The 23,049-nt window shown below is 33.9% G+C and overlaps 1 protein-coding gene across 2 annotated transcripts in view; it reads left to right on the forward strand.

The window, feature by feature from the left end:
• The window catches only part of NAALADL2 (N-acetylated alpha-linked acidic dipeptidase like 2), a 1,599,429-nt gene that overhangs the window by 111,185 nt on the left and 1,465,195 nt on the right, over positions 1-23,049 (forward strand). Inside the window, exon 2 of one of the 2 annotated variants that reach the window (XM_081570964.1) lies at positions 6,701-6,801. The exons of the other annotated variant lie outside the window; for it this stretch is intronic. The gene's annotated coding sequence lies outside the window, so the exon portion shown is untranslated. The remainder of the gene's footprint in view (positions 1-6,700; positions 6,802-23,049) is intronic. 2 annotated transcript variants of the gene reach the window in all.

The raw sequence follows: 23,049 nt of genomic DNA on the forward strand, positions 1-23,049 counted from the left end.
AAAGAGTCATATTCATCAAGGAGCACTTTAATAGACGACATGGCATTTGGGATGTGTTATGAAGGAATCATAGGCATTTGGATGGAGCAGAAAATAGGAGCAGTCTTTTAACTTCAATCATTCTAATAGGTTTTAGTGACAATATTGTTGCCAGTTTAATGTGTTTTCCCCTAATAACCAATGACGTTTGGGATCTTTTCATTTACTTCTTTGCCATCTACATACCTTCTTTGGTGACTTTTCTTTTCAAATCTTTTGTGAGAATTATTGGGTTGTGTGTTTTTTTGTTATTGAACTTTCAAAGTACTTTGTGTTTCCATATACAAGTCCTTCATCAGATATATGATTTCCATATATTTTCTCCTCTTCTGTGGTTTATCTTTTGTTGTCTTAAACGTTTCTTTTGAATAGTGGAAATTATTTTGATGCTATCTAGCTTATGATTTTAGTCTATTATGCATTGTGCTTTTGGTTTCATATCTTTTTTTCCTTTAATTTTTAGTCTTAGATTTTATGATAAGGTCGTGATCCAGCCTGATTTAATTTTTGTATATTTTGATGCCACCTTGATTAATTTTTGCGAAATTTGTATTAGAATCTTTTTTTGCAAATCAATTTATAATTTTTCCATTACCGTTTGCTTAAAATCTTTTCTGTAATGAATTACTTTTGTATCTTTGTCAGAATATTTCATTCATATATTATGGATCTGTTTTTGGAATTTCTATTTTATTCCATTTTTGCTTATTTTTGTAACCATACTATATTGTCTTGATTACTGTAGCTGTATAAAAAGACTTGAAATCAGACAGGATTGAATTTCAAACTTTTCAAAGTTGTTTTGTCTATTCTAAGTCGTGGAGTTCATGCATGAATTTTAAAATCAATTTTTCAATATTTATAGACAACTTGATGGAATTTTGTTTAGAATTACGTTGAATCTATATATTAATTTGATATCTTGACACTATTCAGTCTTCTGATCCATTGACAGTGTTTATCCATTTGTTTATTTAGATTATTTTTTATTAGGTCATCATTAATAAATAAAGTTTTCAATGTATAGGTTTTTCCTGATTTTGACAGATTTTCCCCTAAGTATTTTATACCTTTAATATAATTGAAATTGGTATTCTGTTATTTCTATTATTTTTAGTATATATAAACAAAATTAATTTTTTAATATTAAAGCATATCCTGCAACTTCTTAAACTCATTTTTTGGTGCTAGTGGCTTTTTTAAAAATAGATTTTAACCATTTTTCAACATAGATGATTATGTTGCCTATAAACAAAGATATTGTTACCGTGTTATCTAATTTTCAATGCCTTTACTTATTTTTCTATTTTCAAAGGCTAGAAGTTACAGTACCATGTTGAATAGAGGTGGTGAGAGTCGACACTCTTGTTTTGTTGGTGATCAGTTAGATTTTCATGCAGACTTTTACCAGGCATTACTAAGTATGATGATAGATGTAGATTTTTCAGATTCCTTTTATCAGATTGAGGGAGTTGACTTCTATTACTAGTTTTTTGAAAATTTTTATTAGAAATGGATGCTGGATTTTGACAGATGCTTTTTCTCTATTTATTCTTTTTGTTAATATGATTAAATACATTGATTTTTGCTTGTTTAATTGGGCTACATCGTCAGGGTAATATCTGCTTTGTAGTGATGTATTCTTCCTCCATGCAATGTTAGATTAGATGTGCTAAAATTTTGTTTCAGATCCTTTTACATGTATTCATAAGGGCTATTGTTCTGTAGTTTTAAGTCTGCCTGATTTTGGTATCAGTGTGATGTTGGTCTTACAGAATCAGTTGAAAGGTATTCCCTTATTTTCAATTTCTAGAAGGATTTGTGTAGAATTTCTATTACTTCATCCTGAAGTGTGTTTATAGAATTCACAAATTAAGATATCAGACTTGAAGTTTTCTTTGATTTTCTCTTGTGTTGTCTTCTATGGGTTTTATAATCGTTTAGCGTTTTTCACATTTAGGTATGTCATCCATTTTGAGTTATGTGATGTGTAGTAAGTTTTGTGTCCAGGTTTTTTTTTTTTTTTTTGTATGTGGATGTTTCTGCATTGTTTGTTGAAAATACTATATTTGCTGCACTAGATTGCCTTTCACGTTGTTCTTGCTCTGTCTATGTCTGACTCTTTGGGACCCCATGGACTGAAGCACAGCCAGGCTTCCTTGTCCTTCACCATCTCCTGGAGTTTGTTTAAACTCATTCCACTGAATTGGTGATACCATCCAACCATCTCATCCTCTTTCGTCCCCTTCTCCTCCTGCCATCAATCTTTCCCAGCGTCAGTGGTCTTCTAATGAGTCAGTTCTTCTCATCAGGTGGCCAGAGTACTGTAGACTCAGCATCAGTCCTTCCGATGAATATTCAGGATTGATTTCCTTTAGGGTTGACTGGTTTGATCTCCTTGATGTCCAAGGGGCTCTCAAGAGTCTTCTCCAGCACCACAGTTCAAAAGCATCAATTCTTTGGCACTCAACTTTCTTTATGGTCCAACTCTCCCATCCATATATAACCACTGGAAACACCATAGCCTTGACTATACAAACCTTTGTCAGCAAAGTAATGTCTCTGCTTTTTAATATTCTGTCTAGGTTTGTCATAGCTTTTCTTGCAAGGAGCAAACACCTTTTAATTTCATGGGTGCAGTCACCATCTGTGATTTTGGAGCCAAGAAAATAAAGTCTGTCATTGTTTCCATTGTTTCCCCATCTATTTGCCATGAAGTGATGAGACTGGATGCCATGATCTTCATTTTTTTGAATATTGAGTTTTAAGCCAGCTCTTTCACTTTCCTCAAGAGGCTCTTTAGTTCCTCTGGGTCTATGGGCTCTATATTTTGTCCCATTGATCCACTTTTCTGCTCTTTTATCAAAACCACACTATCTTTCTAGCTTTATGGTAAGTTTTGAAGTTGGATGGTGTCAGTCCTCCAACTCTGTTCCTCCCCTTCAGTATTGTCTTGGCTATTCTGTGTCCTTTCCCTCTCCATAAAAATTTTAGAATCATTTTGTTAATGTTCACAAAATACATTGATGGAAGTTTGGTTGGGACTGATTATACAGATCAAGTAGGGAAAAACTGACATTGTGACAATATTGAGTCATCTTATACATAAAGATGGATTTTTCTCTCAGTTTATATAGGTCGTTTTTTATCTTTCCTAGTAGCTCAACTGGTAAAGAATCTGCCTGCATTGCAGGAGACCTGGGTTCTATCCCTGGGTTGGGAAGAACCCCTGGAGAAGGGAATGGCTATCCATTTCAATATTCTGACCTGGAGAATTCCATAGTCAATGGGGTCGCAAAGAGTCGGATATGACTGAGCGATTTTCACTTTCACTCTTTGGTCTTCTTTGTGAAAGAAGTTTGTAACTACAGATTCAATATTTTTAATAGATTTAAGTCTGTACAGAGTTTTCCATTTTTCTTGAATGAGCTTTGGTAGTTGCTATCTTCTTGTTAGGGTTTCCATTTTATCTAATAATACTCTTAATTCGTATCGAATCTCCTTTTTTTGTCATCATTTTAGATGTTCATCAATTGTTTTGATTTTTCTCAAAGACTCAGCCTCTTATTTAATTGGTTTTCATTATTGTTTTATATATGTTTTGTCTCTTACTTAATTGATTTTCATTATTGTTTTATATATGTTTTGTTGTTTTCTGCTCTGTGATTAATCTCTGACTATAATATGGACTTATTTATTTCTCCTTAAGTTCTATTAATTTTTGCCTTGTGTGTGTTTATACTGCCTTACTAGATGTATAAATCTTTAGGAATATTATGTTTTCTTGATTAGAGGTTAACCCCTTTACCATAAAAATACCTTATCTCTAGTATTATGCTTTGCTCTGAAATCCAATTTTCTGATATTAATATACTCACTACAGTTTTCTTTCAGCTAGAATTAACATAGTGTATATTTATCATCAATTTACATTTAGCCTATTTGATTCTTTATATTGAATATATTTCATGTAAGCAGTGAATAGTTGGGTCTTGCTGTTTTCTTTAAATCCAATTGTGTAATTTTGCCTTCTTATTATAGTGTTTATAAATAATTACATATTGTATTGATATGCTGAGTTCTGTTATCTCGCTATTCATTTTCTGTTGATTCTATCCTTATTTTGATCTTCTTCTCTCATTTATTTCCTTCTTTTAGATTGAATACTTTTAAAATTATTATTTTATACTATCTCAATTGTTGGCTGATTATTAGCTGTAATTCTTTTTTTTTTTAATTTTAGTTCTTGTTTTAGAATTTATGGCATACATTTTTTAACTTATCAGAGTCTACCTTCAAGTGATAATATACCACTTACATATTGTGTCAGAATTTTACGGTAGTATTCTGTTTTCTCCTCCCATTTTTATGCTGTTATTGTTATATGTTTTATTTATACACATATTATATTCCCCACAATACCTTCTTCTTTTCCCCTTCTCTTCTTTTGTCTTTTTGGTTCTGTTTCTTGTTTCTTTTTGCATAATTTGCATTGCTTTGTTTTTAGATTCACTAGTCCTTTTTCCTGAGTCATGTAATTTGCTGATAAATTGATCTGACATAGTTTTCACCTTAGATATTGTACGTTTCAACTTCATAGTGTGATTTTTAAAAATATCTTCTATTTCTCTTCTTAACTTTAGAAGTAAATTTCCTTTCCTTTTATCTTCCTTTTATTTTCTAGTATATTTCCATTTCTCTCATTTTATTTGGGCTTTTTGTCATAGATTTTAATTTGCATATATATAGAACCCAGGTCATATTATTATTTTTTTCTCTAAGTACTCCACATTGTTTTTTAAGTATAGCTTTTTAAATGATAAAATATCTTTTACTCACATAGCTTGGCATTTATTTTTATTCTTTTCTTCCTTTCTCCCAACATCTGTTCATAGTAGGTTTTATCAGTACTGCCCTTTCTGGTTCTCATATCTATCTCCTTTCTTTAACAGGAGTTGACAGTTGACAGTTGCTTGGACAACTAAATGCCTGATTTCCCTCTGTTGTCTCCCTCTCTCAGTTGACCACTGCTGAAGAGTTTTTGCTGAAGTACATAGCAGACCATTTTCTCTCCTTTCTCAAGGTCCCACAATGAATGAATTTGAATCTGACTGGATCTCCTAATAGCAAGCTTGTTGTTCTTTCCATTGCTTCACTGTATAGATATTTCACTTCTACAGTCAAGAAACTTCTTGAAGTTTGAAAATATCACTAAATGACATACAACAAATAAGGGCTACAGAAATTCAGAGAAAGAGATATCAGTATGGCTGATAGCAGTTTTAAATGTCTTTATGAAAAGGATTAAATTGAGCAATTTAAACACTTAAACTTTGTGTTACTTAAGTAGGAAGAAATAAACAAGAATACCAATAAATGCTAGCTATGTTATCCTTTTAATAACATATGAAAGCCATCTATAAGAGTGAATTGATCATCCATTTGACTAATTTCTTCAGAGATGATTTTTAGGATTATATTTACCTATGCCTCCCATTAACAAAAGAATGATTCTCCTATAAAAGTTAAAATTTTAAACAGCTTTTTAATGAACTGAGGCCAACATTTTCTTCTGGAGAAAGTAGTCTCTACAACTGGGCTGTAATTAATAGGAAACCATTATTTGATTTTCAGATCATTAGATTTGTTTATAAGCATTCATTCAATGAGTACTTGTTGAACCTATCTACAGAAGAAAAAATTGGCAGGTTAGATTTTACCTGAAGATTTGCTCTGTCTGGTATGTAAAGCATTTGAAAAATATGAGTTGGTGGCTCACATATAGAAATGAAGAGGTTTCATACATAACCTTGACTTTCTGAAATTTTTTAATACAAGGAACCACCTGATTCAACAACACTCATCTGCCTTCCCTCGATGGAACAATTGGCTGAAGCAGCATAACAGCTGCCCATTTCAAGAGTAGACACTTCTCAAATTACCTTATTTCCTACTCATTTACGCTGTCTTTCTGGTAATTATATTAATGGTTATTTGAGACTGTGATTCTTACTGTCATGTGTATATGATACTCTGAGATAAATGATGTATATTTCCAACAATAAAAATAGAAGAGAGAAATATGATGCCAGAAAGTAAAAAAGTTAATTTACATGAGAAAGGCTAAAATTTATATTCAGTAACACTGTTTTAACCATCATGGAACACTGGATTCCCAAACAGTTAAGATAAGCAGTCTTTTTCTTTTTTATATCAATCTGGGAAATTTATCAACAGTTATACACAGCCTTACTTCTATATAAACTATGCAAAATCTGAACCTGCCAACTTAGGAATGTTGAAGAAAGGACAATAATAGGAATGGGAAAACAAATGATACAATTTGTTCTAAATTCTGTTTATATACTGATAGACTAAAATTTTCCTTTTCTCCTTTTTTTTGTTTTTAATCAGTTATTATCACTGAAACCTTTCACTACTTATAGTAGACGTTAAATATTTGTTTATATCATATCCCTTCTCTCATTTTCTGAGAAAGCACTCTAACACACACACACACATACATGATTCCTTACTTTATCCATGAGGTCTTTAACTGGCACTGGTACCTTCTTGTGTTCAATTTTGTCTACTGTCAAATTCAGTGAATCAGTGAATTAAGCTGGGCAGTCAGAAACTTTTTCTGGTATTTTTTAAACAGGTGCAGTTGTCGAGGTGAGTGTTGCAGAAGATTCCTTTCTCTCTGGTGCTGAAGCTTAGAGGATAGAAACCGGGACACCACTAATGGCCGTCTATGGCAAGGTAGTTTTCCTTTTCCATAATTTGTCCATATGAGCCCAAAACAATTCTCTTTGGGTCTAAATTAGATGGATTTGCAACCAAAATAGTTCTGACTAATGCATCACTATATATTTTCAACTTTAATAATTTAACCCAATGAATATTTTTAATGGCCGTAATTTCAAAACATCTGCTGAGTGTTTTGGAATTCAAACAAGAGTAATACACAGGCTTTGCTTTCAGAGAACTTGATGTCTAGAAAGGGAGATTAAGTGAACCATGAAGATATAGTAACCTAGAGTTACATGAGCTACAGAAGAAAAACTGTAATTAAAAGAGGAAGGAATTATGTTGAGGGAATTGGGATAGTTTTCCTGGAAGATGTGGCATTTGAGATGGATTGAATTTCAATGGGCAGACATAGGGGAGGCATTCCATGCCAGAGAAAAGAACAAATAAATGAATTAAGTTTGGAAACATAGAGTAGTTTTCAACAATAGTGAGTGGTACAGTTTAGCTGTAGGCAGCTAAGATGTCTAGGCTGGAATGGAAAGTCATGGGTATATTATGGAGGCCAGGAATGTGAAGGTCAGTTAGCTCTACTTGATTTGGTGGATGTGAGAGGAGAGTATTGAATATTTTTGAATGTAGATATGCTGTGATCTGAACTATATTTAAGAATTAGTTTTACAGTAGTGAATCACCTAGATTTATATAAGGGCAGTTAACAGGTAGAAAGATACTGCAGTTATCGAATATGATGACCTGAAATAGTAGATCTATGAGAGTGGAACAGAAAATGGGTGTCAGATAGAAGTGATATGTTGAGAAAAGAAAAAGTCACAGATAGCTCAGAAGTTTCATATATTGCTGATTAGTTTGATGGTAATACTAATAACCAGTGAAGATTACAAACCCTATTAACCTCTAGCATCCAAGCCATATACCACTTTTTATTATTTTAAGTAAAAGACTAAGCTTGATCCAAATGCAGTTTTTCTTCATCTTGACTATTATAATCAAAGACCACATAATTTCGATTTAGCTAGATCTGGTTTTAAATCTAAACTCAGCTGTTTTATAGCTGTGTGACTTACATAAGATACTTAACCTTTTTAAAATCTTCGTTTTCTCATCTCTTTTATTAATATAACTGGATTAACCTCCTGTGGTACTCATGAGAATTAGGTGAAATAATATATGTAAAGCAATTGGAAGAGTACTTGGGGTACAGCAAGGATTCAGTAATGCTTCTTAGTTGTAGGCATCAATATGTTGCCTAAATCTTTACAAATTCATAAACCAGCCCGTTATAAGGAGAAGTATGTAAAAAGCCTCTTCCTAACCTAAGCGTAGAGACTATTCTCAGCTTCTCATCTACAGTATCTGGGATAAATTCTTAGTACATTTCTTTACAATCTCATAGCACTCCACTTTTGTCATATTTGCTTTGTCCGCCTGACTTAGTTTCCTCCTTCATTTCTTGATTCGAAACCCTGTTCTGAACCAGCCTACTAGGAATTGGTTCTCATATCCAGCTTAGTTCCTGCCATTCACAGCTAGAGGCACCCCACTTCACCCTTTGAGGCTGCTCCTTACATCTTCAGGCTATATGAATCATATAAAATCACAGCCACTTACTTGACTTTGGTCATGACATGATGTCAGAAATACTTGGTATTATTGCCTACCTTTGAGATTTCAGTCTTTCCCCTCCTAGTCCAATATCAACTTTGTTAGTGATACTGATGTGGATAGAGTCTTGGCATTTCATTGCCACATTGTATCTGTCAATTAAAAATGGGCAAAGAATCTGAACAGATATTTCTCCAAAGAAGATAGGCAAATGGACAATAAACACATGAAAGGAAGTTTATTATTACATATTAGAAAGATGCAAGTCATAGCCACAATAATACACCACTTTATATCCACTGCTATGACTCAGATAATCGTATGTGTGGGTGAGAATATAGAAAAATTGGAACCATCATATGTTGATGAAGGGAATTTGAACTGGTACAACTGTTTTTGAAAATAGTTTGCCTCTTCCTTAAATTGTTAAACATAGATTTTCTATATGACTCAGGAATTCCACTGCTAGTTATATATCCAGGATAAACAGGATCATGTCTGACCACATGAAGACATGTACATGAATGTTCATAGCAGGATTTTTCGTAATAGCCTCAATGTGCAAACAGTCCAATTATTCATCAGCTGATGCATGGATAAATAAAATATGGTATATTTATACAGTAGAATATTATTTGGCAATAAAGGAATGAAGTATTGATACATACTACTATGCGATTGAACTTTGAAAACATGTGGTAAGTCAAAGAAGCCAGTCACAAAGACTACATACTGTGTGATTCCTTTTATATGAAAGGTCCAGAATTGGTAAATCGATACAAAGTAGATTATTGATTTCCTAGCAGTGGGAGAGAGGGAAATGGGAGTGACTGAAGTATGGGATTTCTTTTTGGAAGGATAAAACTGTTTTAAATTTGTTTGTGCTGATTAATATACAACAATGTGAATATAGTAACCATTGAATCAGATATTTCAAAATGGGTGCATTTTATTATATGTGAATTATATGTCAACAATGATCTTTTTTAAAAAGTCAGAAACTCCCAGTTTCAAGTTTAGAGACAAGGGGCAGCCTTGTAATTTCCAAAACATGTGGAGAGTAAAAGGAAGGAAAGCTTAGATGAAGTGAAAATAGTGGAGTGAACTCAATAAGTAGGGGGAAGTTCAGTTCCTATCCCACAGGTGGTAAGAGCCTTTTATTCAGAAAACACAGCTTTGAGAGTCTTTTTTAGGTGTCTTATTAATTGAAGTGGGAGTTGGTGGATTTCTATTTCATGATTAGCAAAATAAGCTGGCCATTTAATCTCTTCATACTTTAGACTCACCCATAAAATATATAGTACCACTTCTGATCTTAATTAAAATTTGCAATGAGGCTTTCATCCTGGGAGGAAAAGGAGAGATGTTTACTTTTAAAGTATGTAATAGGTATATAAAGTAGTACCTATATTTTCCAGAGCTATTGCCAGCAAGAATGAATAAACCATTTTCTGTGCACACACAGCCATAAGAAGTGAATCAACCATATAAGAACATTGAGACACTCAGTATCTTGTAAGAAATTACTTGTAGAATGGGATGTTGCTTTGATGGAAGAATTACTTTATCAATTTTGGGTGATCGGTATACTCTCAGAAAGTACATCATGAACCTCAGATCACCATAACCTGTATTAATATTGCTGGTGTTCTTTTTCAATCCTGTATCACTCTTCACCACTATATTAATTAATAAATATTGTAACTATGGGGCATGATTTTATAACCATCTGCCCCACACTCTATAATACCTTTTTGTTATCCAGAACTGCAGTGAAATTTATAAATCTTAGAAGCTTCAGGTAGAAGCTTCTTAGACTCAAGATGTTTATTAACATAGTTATAAAAAAAAGCCCAAACACACTATACTTTTCTTAAAAGTTTCATTTTGGTAGTACTTTTTAAACAATTTGTCATTATTATTATTGTCAAGTGTTGGGTATTGAGACAGTTGCTTTTTGAAGTCAGCTTACTTGTTTCTCTCCAACGTCTATTATATACTTAAGTAAATTAATGACAGTTTAATATATATCTGGTATCCTCAAGAATTAGTCTCAGCAGATAATTTAAGTAGATGTCACTTTTAAGGAATTCCTTGTGTTCTAAAAAATCTTCTGAAGTATTGGTGCATTTTTTCCACAGCGTTGATATTGTCTCAAATTGTCCTAACATATCCTATAGTCTTGTGTTGTAATATCCCGTGATTATTTCTCAAAGGCAATGTTCATATGAGTCATTATCTTTCAACACATTTTCCCTAAAATAACTTTTGATCACTATACTCTGTATGAAATTTATAAAAGTACTTTTATCAAAAGAAATGGATTCTTTTTCTAATGCATACTTGTTTTTCCTGTGTCAATAAAGATCATTTCATCGTCTTGATTCTGTTGTCTTTTGGTGTTTTTTACAAATAGATACTTTAAAAATTTACTGTTTTAGAATACCTGGTCACCATTTTGTAAGTTGCTTTGAATTATATCATAGAATCCAAGATAATTTTTTATAAATTAATATTTAACTTAAATCCTATAACCTGTTGTGATAGGTTCTATTTTTCTAGGACTAATTTTTGAGAAAATGAAGATAGCTGGAATACTCAATCTTGATGAAAATTACTTTGGAGTGGCTTAAGGCACTGTCATGAGCCATACCTACCACAGGTAATTTTTTGTGCTGAAAGCAACATCTGTGTGCATTTACAATTCCAAAGGCAGTTTGTCCTCAGAGAATGGATGGAATTTGTCTAAGAAGTCTGGGAGGTTCATGGTCTTCAGCTGTGCAAACATTTCAAAACTCAACTGAATTTATATTAATCTCTTCATTAAATAAGGACTCTCGTGTTATTTCCAGGTCACCTCCAACAGTGCCAATTGCTGTGGCAAAATAAGACAAGGTAGAATCAGAGTCTTTGGGCTTGTGGAATTACACAGGGATTCAGCCTAAACACTTCCTTTTGCTGGTGAAGAACAGAAGCTCAGATTAGTTAAGGCCTTTGCCCAGGGCAGATTCAATGTTTGATGTCTCAGCCAGGAACAAAATTACTTCAGTTGTTCTTGCTTCAGCTCTAGTGGACTTTGATGTAACAACTGAGTTTCAAAACCACTGCTACAGACCTTAGGGATTTTTTTCTTCATAAAATGTTTTAAAGGGAATAGAAAATATCTTGAAAAATCTGACTTATTGTTTAGAAATATTCTGAAAAGACTGAAAAACATAATCATAACACACCCTTTTTCTGTGAGTGAGGATAGGTGTTATAGGTTGAATTGTGTTTCCCTAAAAAATCATGTTGAAGTCATAACTGCCAGTATCTCGGAATGTGACCTCATTTGGAAATAGGGTCTTTACAGAGGTGGTTAGATTAAACTGAGGTCATTAGGGTTGGCCCTAATCTAATATCACTGATATTGTTATAAAAAGAAGAGATTTGGTCATAGACATGGACAGAGGGAAGACCCTGTAAAGGCACAGAGAATACTGTCATCAAAAGCCATGGAGAGACACCTCTGACAGATTCTACTACACAGCCCTCAGGAGGAACCAGCCCTGCTGAGTCTTTCTTGATCTCAGACTTGCAGCATCCAAAACTGTGAGGAAATAAACTTCTGTTGTTGAAGTCATCCAATGTGGTTCTTTTTTAATGACAGCCCTAGAAATCAATGTTTTATTTAATTGTATCTAAGGATGTGGGAACAAGTATATTCTGAAAGTTCTAATATGTAAAAAAGGAAAAAAGTCATATAATTGAACCAGTTATACATCCAACAGAAGAGGGATCTTAGTTCTTCCATATCTTCTCATTCATTCACTTACGAATTACCTCAGCTGACATGTATACTCACTATGTCTTAAGCATTTTAATAGGATTTGTGGGAACAAACATTTGTTTGGTATAATCTTTGCCCTTGAAGAGATTCCAATGGTAGAGGTGAACACCTAAACAAATCATGAAATTTGTTTGTTTGCCACTGTTTTTCACTGCCTAAGACAACTGCCTTGTAGTTATTTTCAACAAGTGCTTTTGGGAAAAGGTCCTTTCCCATTAGGTGCTTTAGGTTAAATACAGACAAGCTTGAAGTAGATCCTTTTAGTAATCACTCAATAGATCAAAGTCTTCCTTGGTGGCTCATTGGTAAAGAATCTGTCTGTTAATTCAGAAGACTCGGGTTTGATTCCTGTATCGGGAAGATCCCCTGGAGAAGTAAATGGCAATCTATTCCAGTATTCTTGCCTGAAGAAGTCTGTGGACAGAGGAGCCTGGTGGGCTAAAATCCATAGGGTCACAAAGAGTCAGACACAACTGAGTACATGGATCCTTATAGTCAAAGACTTCCAATTTTTTTAAAATTAGTCAATTTTTAAAGTATTACACTAGATAAAAAATAATCTCCTAATCATAATAATCAATATAGAAAAAGAAGCAGGTTTATCAAGAGAAAACAGTTTGTTTGGATTTGAGATGGAGATTTACTTTGTACAAATTCATGTTTAATTGCTACTTACCTTAGTCAGCAAACCCCAAAGACCACTGTTAAGCCATCTGACAGTGAATCTAATAGTGTTATTAATTTAGTGAGACATTCTTATTCATTAACCAAAATATCTTACTGGAGAGGTATCATTTCTTTTATAACAGGAATGCTGAGAGAAAATCTTAATTTATTGAACATATGAAAGTCCTAGCATATATTTGTAAAATGAAGGCCATTTTGGAAAAACTAAAATGTTGATTGAAATTTATAGAGAATTGCTCAAGGAAAGACAAAAAATAGCCTTAGTGCATTCATAAGGGGAGCATTTATTGAGCAAGGATTCTTTCTCCTTTGGAAATGATCAGGATGATCATTTTGGGTTTCTCCGGTGGCTCAGACAGTAAATAATCTGCCTGCAATGCAGGAGACTTGGGTTCATTCCCTGGGTGGGGAAGATCCCCTGGAGAAGGGAATGTCACCCACTCCAGTATTCTAGCTTGGAGTGTTCCATGGACATAGAAGCCTGGCAGGCTACAAGTCTATGGGATTGCAGAGTCGGACATGACTGAGCAACTAACACACAGGGTGATCATTTGTTAGATGATTTATACACCAATTCAATTTTTTAACAAACATTTGTTCTTTATATATAAGACAGTAAAAACGCATATGTAGCCTTGTCCTTGCACACTTACAGTCTCAAAACCTTTTTAGTTGAAAAAAATTTAAATTTTTTGCACAGAACTTTCTATCTAAGGAAAGAAACATGGAACTTTTTATCAAATCCTTTTCCTAGAGTTCATAGTATTTGATTAATATCCTATTAACTGAAAAGATACATGATACAGTCTGAAATTCTTGTATTTCCATTGGTGTTTTAACAGAGACCTGTTTCACTTCTCAATTTCAGTTGACAATATGTTCCATTTATAATAACAAAAGAAGAGAAATTCAGAGAAGTAGGAAAAAAAAAATATTCCCTTGATATTCTCTAGGAGGTTGAGCTTGGAGCTTCTGGCCGACTAATGTATCCTGTTTTCACTAATATAGGTACTAGTAAAGCCACACTTTGATAAATCAAATTATCTCACTCTGAGCCCTTACCTGCCAAAGGAGGAAGGGCCCACTTGTACCCTAACATCTCTCCTCTCAGTGTCTGCAGCCTTCTGAGATTCTGACTCACCTGTACTGCCTGTTTTCATGTGAAGCAGGATTGGATTTGTTCCTCTCAGCCAAAATTATATTCTCTATTTTCTCCTTTATGTATTCTGGCATATTTGCTTTTGGTTTCTGAGATATCACTAGGGCATGAGCTACTTATGCCAGATATTGTTTCAATTGAAAAGGTTTCCAGAACACAGACATCACACAGGCTATATTTGGCGTGTTGACAAGGAAGGGCAGTATAAATTAACTCCTGGAGAGCTTACTGAGTGATTACACGGAAGACACTAAATCTTTTAGGGAAGCAGAGATTAGGGATTCTAGCTGTCTGTCTTTTTTTACTGCAGTTAAGACTTTAAATACTTTAATAGGAGACAGTCTGTGATAGCAAAAACAGACAGCGGGAACTCCAGATGCTACCTCCAATTTAGTACTAGTGAGTTGTGATCTAGTTTCAATGGAACTGTTTCCTCATCCAGTAAATGAAATGATTGAACTAGATCAGTGGCTTTTGGGCATGTATAAATGCAATTTTGCATACAATTACAAGAAGTTCATGGAATCACTGAAGAACAACAATGATGTACAGACTTGTGGACACTGAACTACATGGTTCCTTAGAGGCTTTCTGGCTGTAAAATTTTCTGATTGTATGATATTCATGATCTTGAACTCCAGTGATGCTTTCTTTTGGTTCTAGGTGGGGCCCCTCAGGCTCTTCTAGGATGGCTAATGAACAGGCAGCAGGCCAGCTATGTTGATTTGTTCCATAACCTCATTAGGCATCCATCAATATTGTCCAGTTCAGTTCACGCACCTAGTTTATCTACTACCCTGAAATCTTCTCATTTGATGGTCTATGAAAACATTGGGCCCTCTGAAGCACTGAGTATGCCAATGAGAAACTACAATTTCCATTAGCACTTTGGCTGTGTTGTTGACATTAGATGTTGATAATGTATTTGACTCATTTCTTGGCTATTTGTAAGATCATAAACTTGATCTAGGGGTTCATGTTCCCTTTGCCTAGATTGAACACAGAGGATTTTCTCCTAATGTAGAATTGGGTAAAGAAAAGGATTATTCGTCCATTTATGTATTTATGCTGAGATCTGTTCAATACTGTGTTGGAATTGTTAATCTTTTAAGTATCCTCAGTTATAACTGTTAAAGTCTAATTTCCATCTCAGCTTATTGCTATCCTTGGCCTTGATGAAAGCACTTACAGTTCTATTATTCTGATGGATGCTGCAATAGTAGAATAATTAAATAACCCTGAACCCACATTATATTTGAATACTTCCATAACTATTCCTCTTTGCCATCATAACTTCTGTAATTCCTGTGGAACTCCTCAAGGGCTAGAATACTACAAGAAGTTAAGCATGAGGTTATTGGCAATAAGATCTAGACTAAATGTGTTCATGTTGTTGTATTAATAGTTTATTTCCTTTTTTGTTAACTAACATTTCATTGTATGGAAATGCTACAATTTGTTTACCTTGTCCCTTATTGAACATTTGGGATTTTCTGGTTTTTGGCTTTTACAAATAAAGTGGTTATGAACATCATGTACAAGACTGTATATGGACTTTTATTTCTCTTGGGGAAATGTCTAGAAGTGAAATGGCTGGGTTGTGTGGTAGATACATGTTTCACCTTTAAAAAAAACTGTCAAACTGTTTTCCAAAGTAGTAGTTTCATTTACATTCCAATCAGCAATGCATGAGATTTTTGGGTCTACAACATTCTTGTGAAAATTTTCTGTGGTCAGGGTTTTTAATTTCAGCCATTCTAATAGCGGTATCGTGGTGTATCTTTGTAGTTTTAATGTGCATTTCTCTAATGACAAATGATGTTGAGCACCGACTGAACTGAACCATATATATTCTCTGATGATGTGTTTGTACAAATCTTTTAGTTTTTGTTGAGTGTTGAGAGTTCTTTATATTGTTTAGATGCAAGGGCTCTATACATTCTAGATACAAATTGTTTATCAAATATGTGATTTACAAATCATTTTCCTAATCTGTGATATATCTTTTGATTCTCTTTAGCAGTGCCTTTTGAATAGTTGAAGTTTTTAATTTGACGAAATTAAATTTGCTATTTTGTTCTTTTTTTATGGGTTATGCTTTTTCAATATCATACTAAGAAATCTTTGTGTACACCAAGCTCCCAAAGGTTTTCTTCTGTGTATTACTCTAAAAGTTTTAAGTTTTAAAAATTTAGATCTGTGATCCACTGTGAGTATTTTTACATACAGATTACGGCATGGATCAACTTTCTTTTTCTTTTGTTTGCATATTGATTTTCAGTTGTTGCAGCATCAGTTGTTAAAAAGACTGTCCTTTTCCCACCCAGTTGTCTTTATTCCTTTGAACAAAAAGCAGTTGCCCATATATGTCTCTTTTTGGAAAGCCTGTTTTTTTCTGTTAATCTTTTTGCCTCTTAGCCATCACTCCTCCTCTTTTTTGATTGCTAACTGTATAAAAAGTCTTTTAACCTTGTAGAGTTAGCCCTAGAAATGGCACACACAGTTGTTTTGATTATTCTAGATTCTTTGCATTTCTGCTTGACTTTTAGAATTAGTTTTCAAATCCTTGCTGGGATTTTGTTTGGGATGTGTTTGATCTTTGTATCAGTTTGGGGAGAAGTGACATCTTAATGCTATTGCATCCTCTGACATGTGAACAAATTATGTCTCTCTACTTACATATATGTTTAATTTCTTTCAGCGTGTTTTATGGTTTTGACTTCAAGTCTTGCACAGATTTTGTCAGATTTATCCCTAAATATTTCATGTTTTTATCTGCTTTTAAATGCATTTTTTCTAAATTTGAATCTTTTGATAATTCAATTATGCAGAAATATAATTAATTTTCATGGATTGTATATCAGTGTTGGATTTCACTGCTTTGTAAACTCATTTATTTCTAGTAGCATTTTTTGGTAGATTCCATTGGATTATCTATATAGGTGATCATATTCTATAAGATAATTTACTAAGGCAGTTTTAATTCTTCCTTACCAATCAAATGATTTTTCTGCATCCATTGAAATGGTCTTTTTTTTTCTTTCAATCCGCTAATACAGTAAATTATATTAATTACTGTTTGAATGTTAATCCAAACTTGCATTCTTGGGATAAATGGATAAATCTCACTTGATCATTATTTATTGTTCGATTCTACTGGCCAAAATTTTGGTAATTTTTATCTTCTCTCTCTCTCTCTCTCTCTCTTTTTTTCAATCAATCTGGCTAGAAGTTCATTTTTTTTTTCTGATTATTTCAAATAATTTTTTATTTCATTGATTTATTCTATTTTATGCTCTGTTGATTTCTATTCTATTCTTTATTCTCTCATCTGTTTTACTTAATTTAGTTTTAATTTTATTTTTTGTTTTTAAAGAAATCATTACATTTTTAAAATTAGAGATTGCTCATATAAGACAGATATCTTATGATCATATTCAGGTTTTGTTTTTTTTTTTTCTTTGTTTAGTTTTATGTTTAATAGGTTAAGAAGAAAATCAGAGATGCTTGAGGGAAAGTTACTCATTTCTCCTCTAGAGCAGAGCAGAAGACTATTATGTGTGCTTAATATCAGTGTTTTCCCTTCCATTCCTTTCCAATGCCACCGTGAAAGCTCCTGTTAACTGAAATGCATTATCTGTTTACAAAGTATATGCAATCTAAATTTCGCATTTACTATGCTTAAAGAACATTGGTCTAAATTAATATTTATTATTTTTGTTATAAAACATAATGGTTTTAATTGATATAAAATTTACATTCCTGTAATTCTTTAAAAAAAATTTTTTAACTGCTCAAAATTATCCTGTTATCCTAACTGCTTGAAGTACTTCTACCCCTTGAACAGCAGCATATTCATAGATAGATATATTACGATATTACAAACTGACATTGTGTTTTGATACACATTATTTGTGGTCATTAAATTATCTCAAAGCTTTTTTCGCAACTATAGTTTTCATTAGTCAATCATTTTTATGTTTAATATTAATTATTGGCAAGTATTTATGTTATGTTTTATAGGTCTGAATGGGGGAATCTGTTCACTGGAGAGAGTAAAACATTTTACAACTTCTCAGTGACATGTTAAACTTTTCTAAATATGTTTCTGAGGTAAATATAACAAACTTGATGTGAATAAAAAATAGTCTTGGTATTTTTTGTATGTTCAGAAAACATTGCCAGAGCAAGAAAGATAGGATGGTCAATTCAGAAGCAAGGGAAGTAGGAAGGAATTATTGTCTCTGTTTAGTCAGTCAGATTCTCAGAAGTTGAAGACAAAAGTTGTAGAGCAGTGAAAGCTTATAGGATGTGAAACCAGTGTGTACAGCTCCCAGGGAGCATGCCTCAGTACCAAAAATTTCTGCTATGTTTCTGCATTTTCATGAGGATTTTCCAGATGCTTCATGTAGTTCTTGAGATGTGTGTGTGTTTTCTTTTTTTAAGAACACCTAACCATAAATTACCTGTTTATATTTTCTGTTTTATTGTCTTAATGATCAAAACAAAAGACAAAAAAGAAGTTACCAAATAAACATTTGTCTTAAGGGATAGACTATTTATTTTTGGTGATTGGCTCATTTACCTTATTGATTAAAAAATGTAATTGTCCAAACTCTATATTTTTCCTGATGATATTTATGGTCCTTCAAAATGCCTTCTTTGAATGTTAATTTAATAATTTGACTATTTAAAACTTAAATGGGTAGCTGAGATTTATACTTAATACTAGAAATGTTATTTTAATAATGCAGTTTTAAACAAATGAACTTTGGAAGTGATAAACATTTTATTGAATTTCTTTTTTTTTTAATTGATGATTAATGTTTATGTCACTGCAGTTTCATGGGGAAACAAAGTGGTGAAACATTCTTGAATACCTTTAAATTCCTCCACTTTTTCCAAGGTTCTCCTTTGTGCAGTTGCCACATTTCTCACTGTCTCTCTCCCTCTGTCTCCAAACTCCTCCTTTCTACTTTCAAAGCAAGGATTTTTTTTTTTAAGTTTTATATTAGTAAATATTATGAGATATTTGTGAGAAATTTAATTATATCCCATCCAGTCTTAAGTTGTAAACCATATCATTTCTGAATCCTCATCCCCTACCCTTTTTCCTTTTTTTTTTTTTTAACTTTTTGTTTGGTATTGGGGTATAGCTGATTAACAACATTGTGATAGTTTCAGGTGAACAGCAAAGGGACTCAGCCATACATTGAATTTCTTTTATACGTAATGACTCTTGGTAGTACTTCTGAAAAGTAGGAAATTTTAATGCTAAGTTTCTCTGTAGCTTCTGCACCAAATGCTGCTTTCTTAATGCATAGCAAATCTGAGCTAACTTACTTTTTCTGTATTACCAGTTTTTGTATAGGAACAAACCAAACTACTCCACCTTTTGGTTCAAATGGGACTTGCTTGGTAGAACAGGAGTAAAGCTGATCCTAATTAATCTTTGGAGGATTGTCTTTCTGTCTTTAGATCATTAGAGAAATAAAGAAAGGAAAAATTTCCTTCTCTTTGCCCTCCTCTCTTCCTCTCCCTACCTCAGTGGGGTTTTTCTGTTTGATAGAAAAAATAAATATGTTGGCTTACAGTCTACATGTTATTAATTTAGTATTTATAACAAAAAATACTTTGAGACTCTAAAAATTCATCTGAATACTATATTATGTTTAAAAATGTTTTATTATTATTCTTGTTTTGCTTTTATTATTTGTGTTAAAATAACTTTATCTTAATCATATTTCTTCAAACTGTAGTGTGTTATGTATAGGATACAGATTAATAAAAAGATGATATATGATTTATCATTTTTGCCCATGCTCTTTTTAAGAAGTTTAGAAGGCCCCTCTTTGCCTCGGTGTGTTAATTTCATTTCTGCATGTTATTCTGGAACTTCAGTTAAAACAAAATGTTACTTACTCTAAGCTGCAAAACTATTCGATCTGTGCAAATCTAAGAACAGTAGTCACTCAAAATAATTTCTTTATGATGCAGCTATCCTGTTGTTTTACATATTTTGGCAGCAGTTGGGCAAAGATATCAAAGTTGTATTATGAAGTATTCATAATGTTCTATGGTTAAATAGTGTAAAATTCAGTTTTATTTAGTTCAGTTCAGTCGCTCAGTCATGTCTGACCCTTTGCAACCCCATGGACTGCAGCAGGCCAGGCTTTCCTGTCCATCACCAACTCCTGGAGCTTACTCAAAATCATGATATCGAGTCAGTGATGCCACCCAACCATCTCATCCTATGTTGTCCCCTTCTCCTCCCGCCTTCAGTCTTTCCCAGCATCAGGGTCTTTTCAAATGAGTCAGTTCTTTGCATCAGGTGGCCAAAGTACTGGAGTTTCAGATTCAGGATCAGTCCTTTCCAATGAATACTCAGGACTGATTTCCTTTAGGATAGACTAGTTAGATCTCCTTGCAGTCCAAGGGACTCTCAAAGAGTCTTCTCCAACACCACAGTTCCAAAGCATCAATTCTTCAGTGCTCAGCTTTCTTTATAGGCCATCTATCACAACCATACAGGACTACTGGAAAAACCACAGCTTTGACTATTCAGACCTTTGTTGGCAAAGTAATGTCTCTGCTTTTGAATATGCTGTCTAGATTGGTCATAACTTTTCTTCCAGGGGGCAAGCGTCTTTTAATTTCATGGCTGCAGTTGCCATTTGTAGTGATTTTGGAGCCCAAGAAAATAAAGTCTGTCACTGTTTCCATTGTTTCCCCATCTATTTGGCACGAAGTGATGGAACCGGATGCCATGATCTTAGTTTTCCGAATGTTGAGCTTTAAGCCAACTTTTTCACTCTCCTCTTTCACTTTCATCAAGAGGCTCTTTAGTTCTTTGCTTTCTGCCATAAGTGTGGTGTCATCTGCATATCTGAGGTTATTGATAATTCTCCCGGCAATGTTGATACTAGCTTGTGCTTCATCCAGCCTGGCATTTCTCATGATGTACTCTACATATAAGGTAAATAAGCAGGGTGACAATATACATCCTTGGTGTATTCCTTTCCCGATTTGGAACCAATTTGTTGTTCCATGTCCAGTAATAACTTGCTTCTTGACCTTCATACAGATTTCTCAGGAGGCAGGTCAGGTGGTCTTGTATTCCCATATCTTGAAAAATTTTCCGCAGTTTGTTGTGATCCACACAGTCAAAGGCTTTGGCGTATTAAATAAAGCAGAAGTAGATGTTTTTCAGAACTCTCTTGCTTTTTCAGTGATCCAACAGATGTTGGCAATGTGATCTCTGTTTCCTTGGCCTTTTCTAAATCCAGCTTGAACATCTGAAATTTCATGGTTCACATACTGTTGAAGCCTGGCTTGGAGAATTTTGAGCATTACTTCACTAGCGTGTGAGATGAGTGCAATTGTGTGGTAGTTTGAGCATTCTTTGGGATTGGAATAAAATCTGACTTTTTCCAGTCCTTAGCCACTGCTGAGTTTTCCAAATTTGCTGGCATATTGAGTTCAGCACTTTCACAGCATCATCTTTCACGATTTGAAATAGCTCAACTGGAATTCCATCACCTCCACTAGCTTTGTTCGTAGTGATCTTCCTAAGGCCCACTTGATTTCGCATTCCAGGATGTCTGGCTCTAGGTGAGTGATCAGATCATTGTGATTATCTGGGTCATGAAGATCTTTTTTGTACAGTTCTTTGTTTTCTTGCCACCTCTTCTTAATATCTTCTGCTTCTGTTAGGGCCATACCATTTCTGTCCTTTGTTGTGCCCAACTTTTCATGAAATATTCCCTTGATAGGTCTAATTTTCTTGAAGAGATCTCTAGTATTTCCCATTCTATTGTTTTCCTTTATTTCTTTGCACTGATCACTGAGGAAGTCCTTCTTATCTCTCCTTGCTATTTTTTGGAACTCTGTATTCAAATGGGTATATCTTCCCTTTTCTCCTTTGTCTTTCACATCTTTTCTTTTCTCAGCTATTTGTCAGTCCTCCTCGGACGTTTTGCCCTTTTGCATTTCTTTTTCTTGGGGATGGTCTTAATCACTGCCTGTACAGTGTCACAAACTTCTGTCCATAGTTCTTCAGGCACTCTATCAGATCTAATCCCTTGAATCTATTTCTCACTTCCACTGTATAATCATAAGGGATTTGATTTAGTTCATACCTGAATGGCCTAGTGGTTTTCCCTACTTTCTTCAATTTAAGTCTTAATTTGTCAATAAGGAGTTCATGATCTGAGCCACAGTCAGCTCCCAGTCTTGTTTTTGCTGACTGTATAGAGCTTCTCCATCTTTGGCTACAAAGAATATAATCAATCTGATTTCGATATTCACCATCTGGTGATGTCTGTGAGTAGAGTCATCTCTTGTGTTGTTGGAAGAGGGTGTTTGCTATGACCAGTATGTTTTCTTGGCAAAACTCTGTTAGCCTTTGACTTGCTTTGTTTTGTACTGCAAGGCCAAACTTGACTGTTACTCCAGGTATCTCTTGACTTCCTACTTCTGCTTTCCAGTCCCCTGTAATGAAAAGGACATCTTTTTTTGTGTTAGTTCTAGAAAGTCTTATAGGTCTTCATGGAACCATTCAGTTTTAGCTTCTTCAGCTTTACTGGTTGGGTTTTAGACTTGGATTACTGTGATATTGAATGTGTGCCTTGGAAACAAACAGAAATCATTCTGTCATTTTTGAGATTGCATCCAAGTACTCCATTTCAGACTCTTTTGTTGACTATGAGTGCTACTCCATTTCTTCTAAGGGATTCTTGCCCACAGTGTAGTAGATATAATGGTCATCTGAATTAAATTCACCCATTCCAGTCCATTTTAGTTCGTTGATTCCTAAAATGTCGATGTTCACTCTTGCCATCTCCTGTTTGACCACTTCCAATTTACCTTGATTCATGGACCTAACATTCCAGGTTCCTATGCAATACTGCTCTTTACAGCATCTGACTTTACCTCCATCACCAGTCACATTCACAAGTGT

This window comes from Giraffa tippelskirchi, chromosome 2 (assembly GCF_054371585.1).
Source record: "Giraffa tippelskirchi isolate mGirTip1 chromosome 2, T2T-mGirTip1v1.2.pri, whole genome shotgun sequence".
Taxonomy (NCBI): Eukaryota; Metazoa; Chordata; class Mammalia; order Artiodactyla; family Giraffidae; genus Giraffa; species Giraffa tippelskirchi.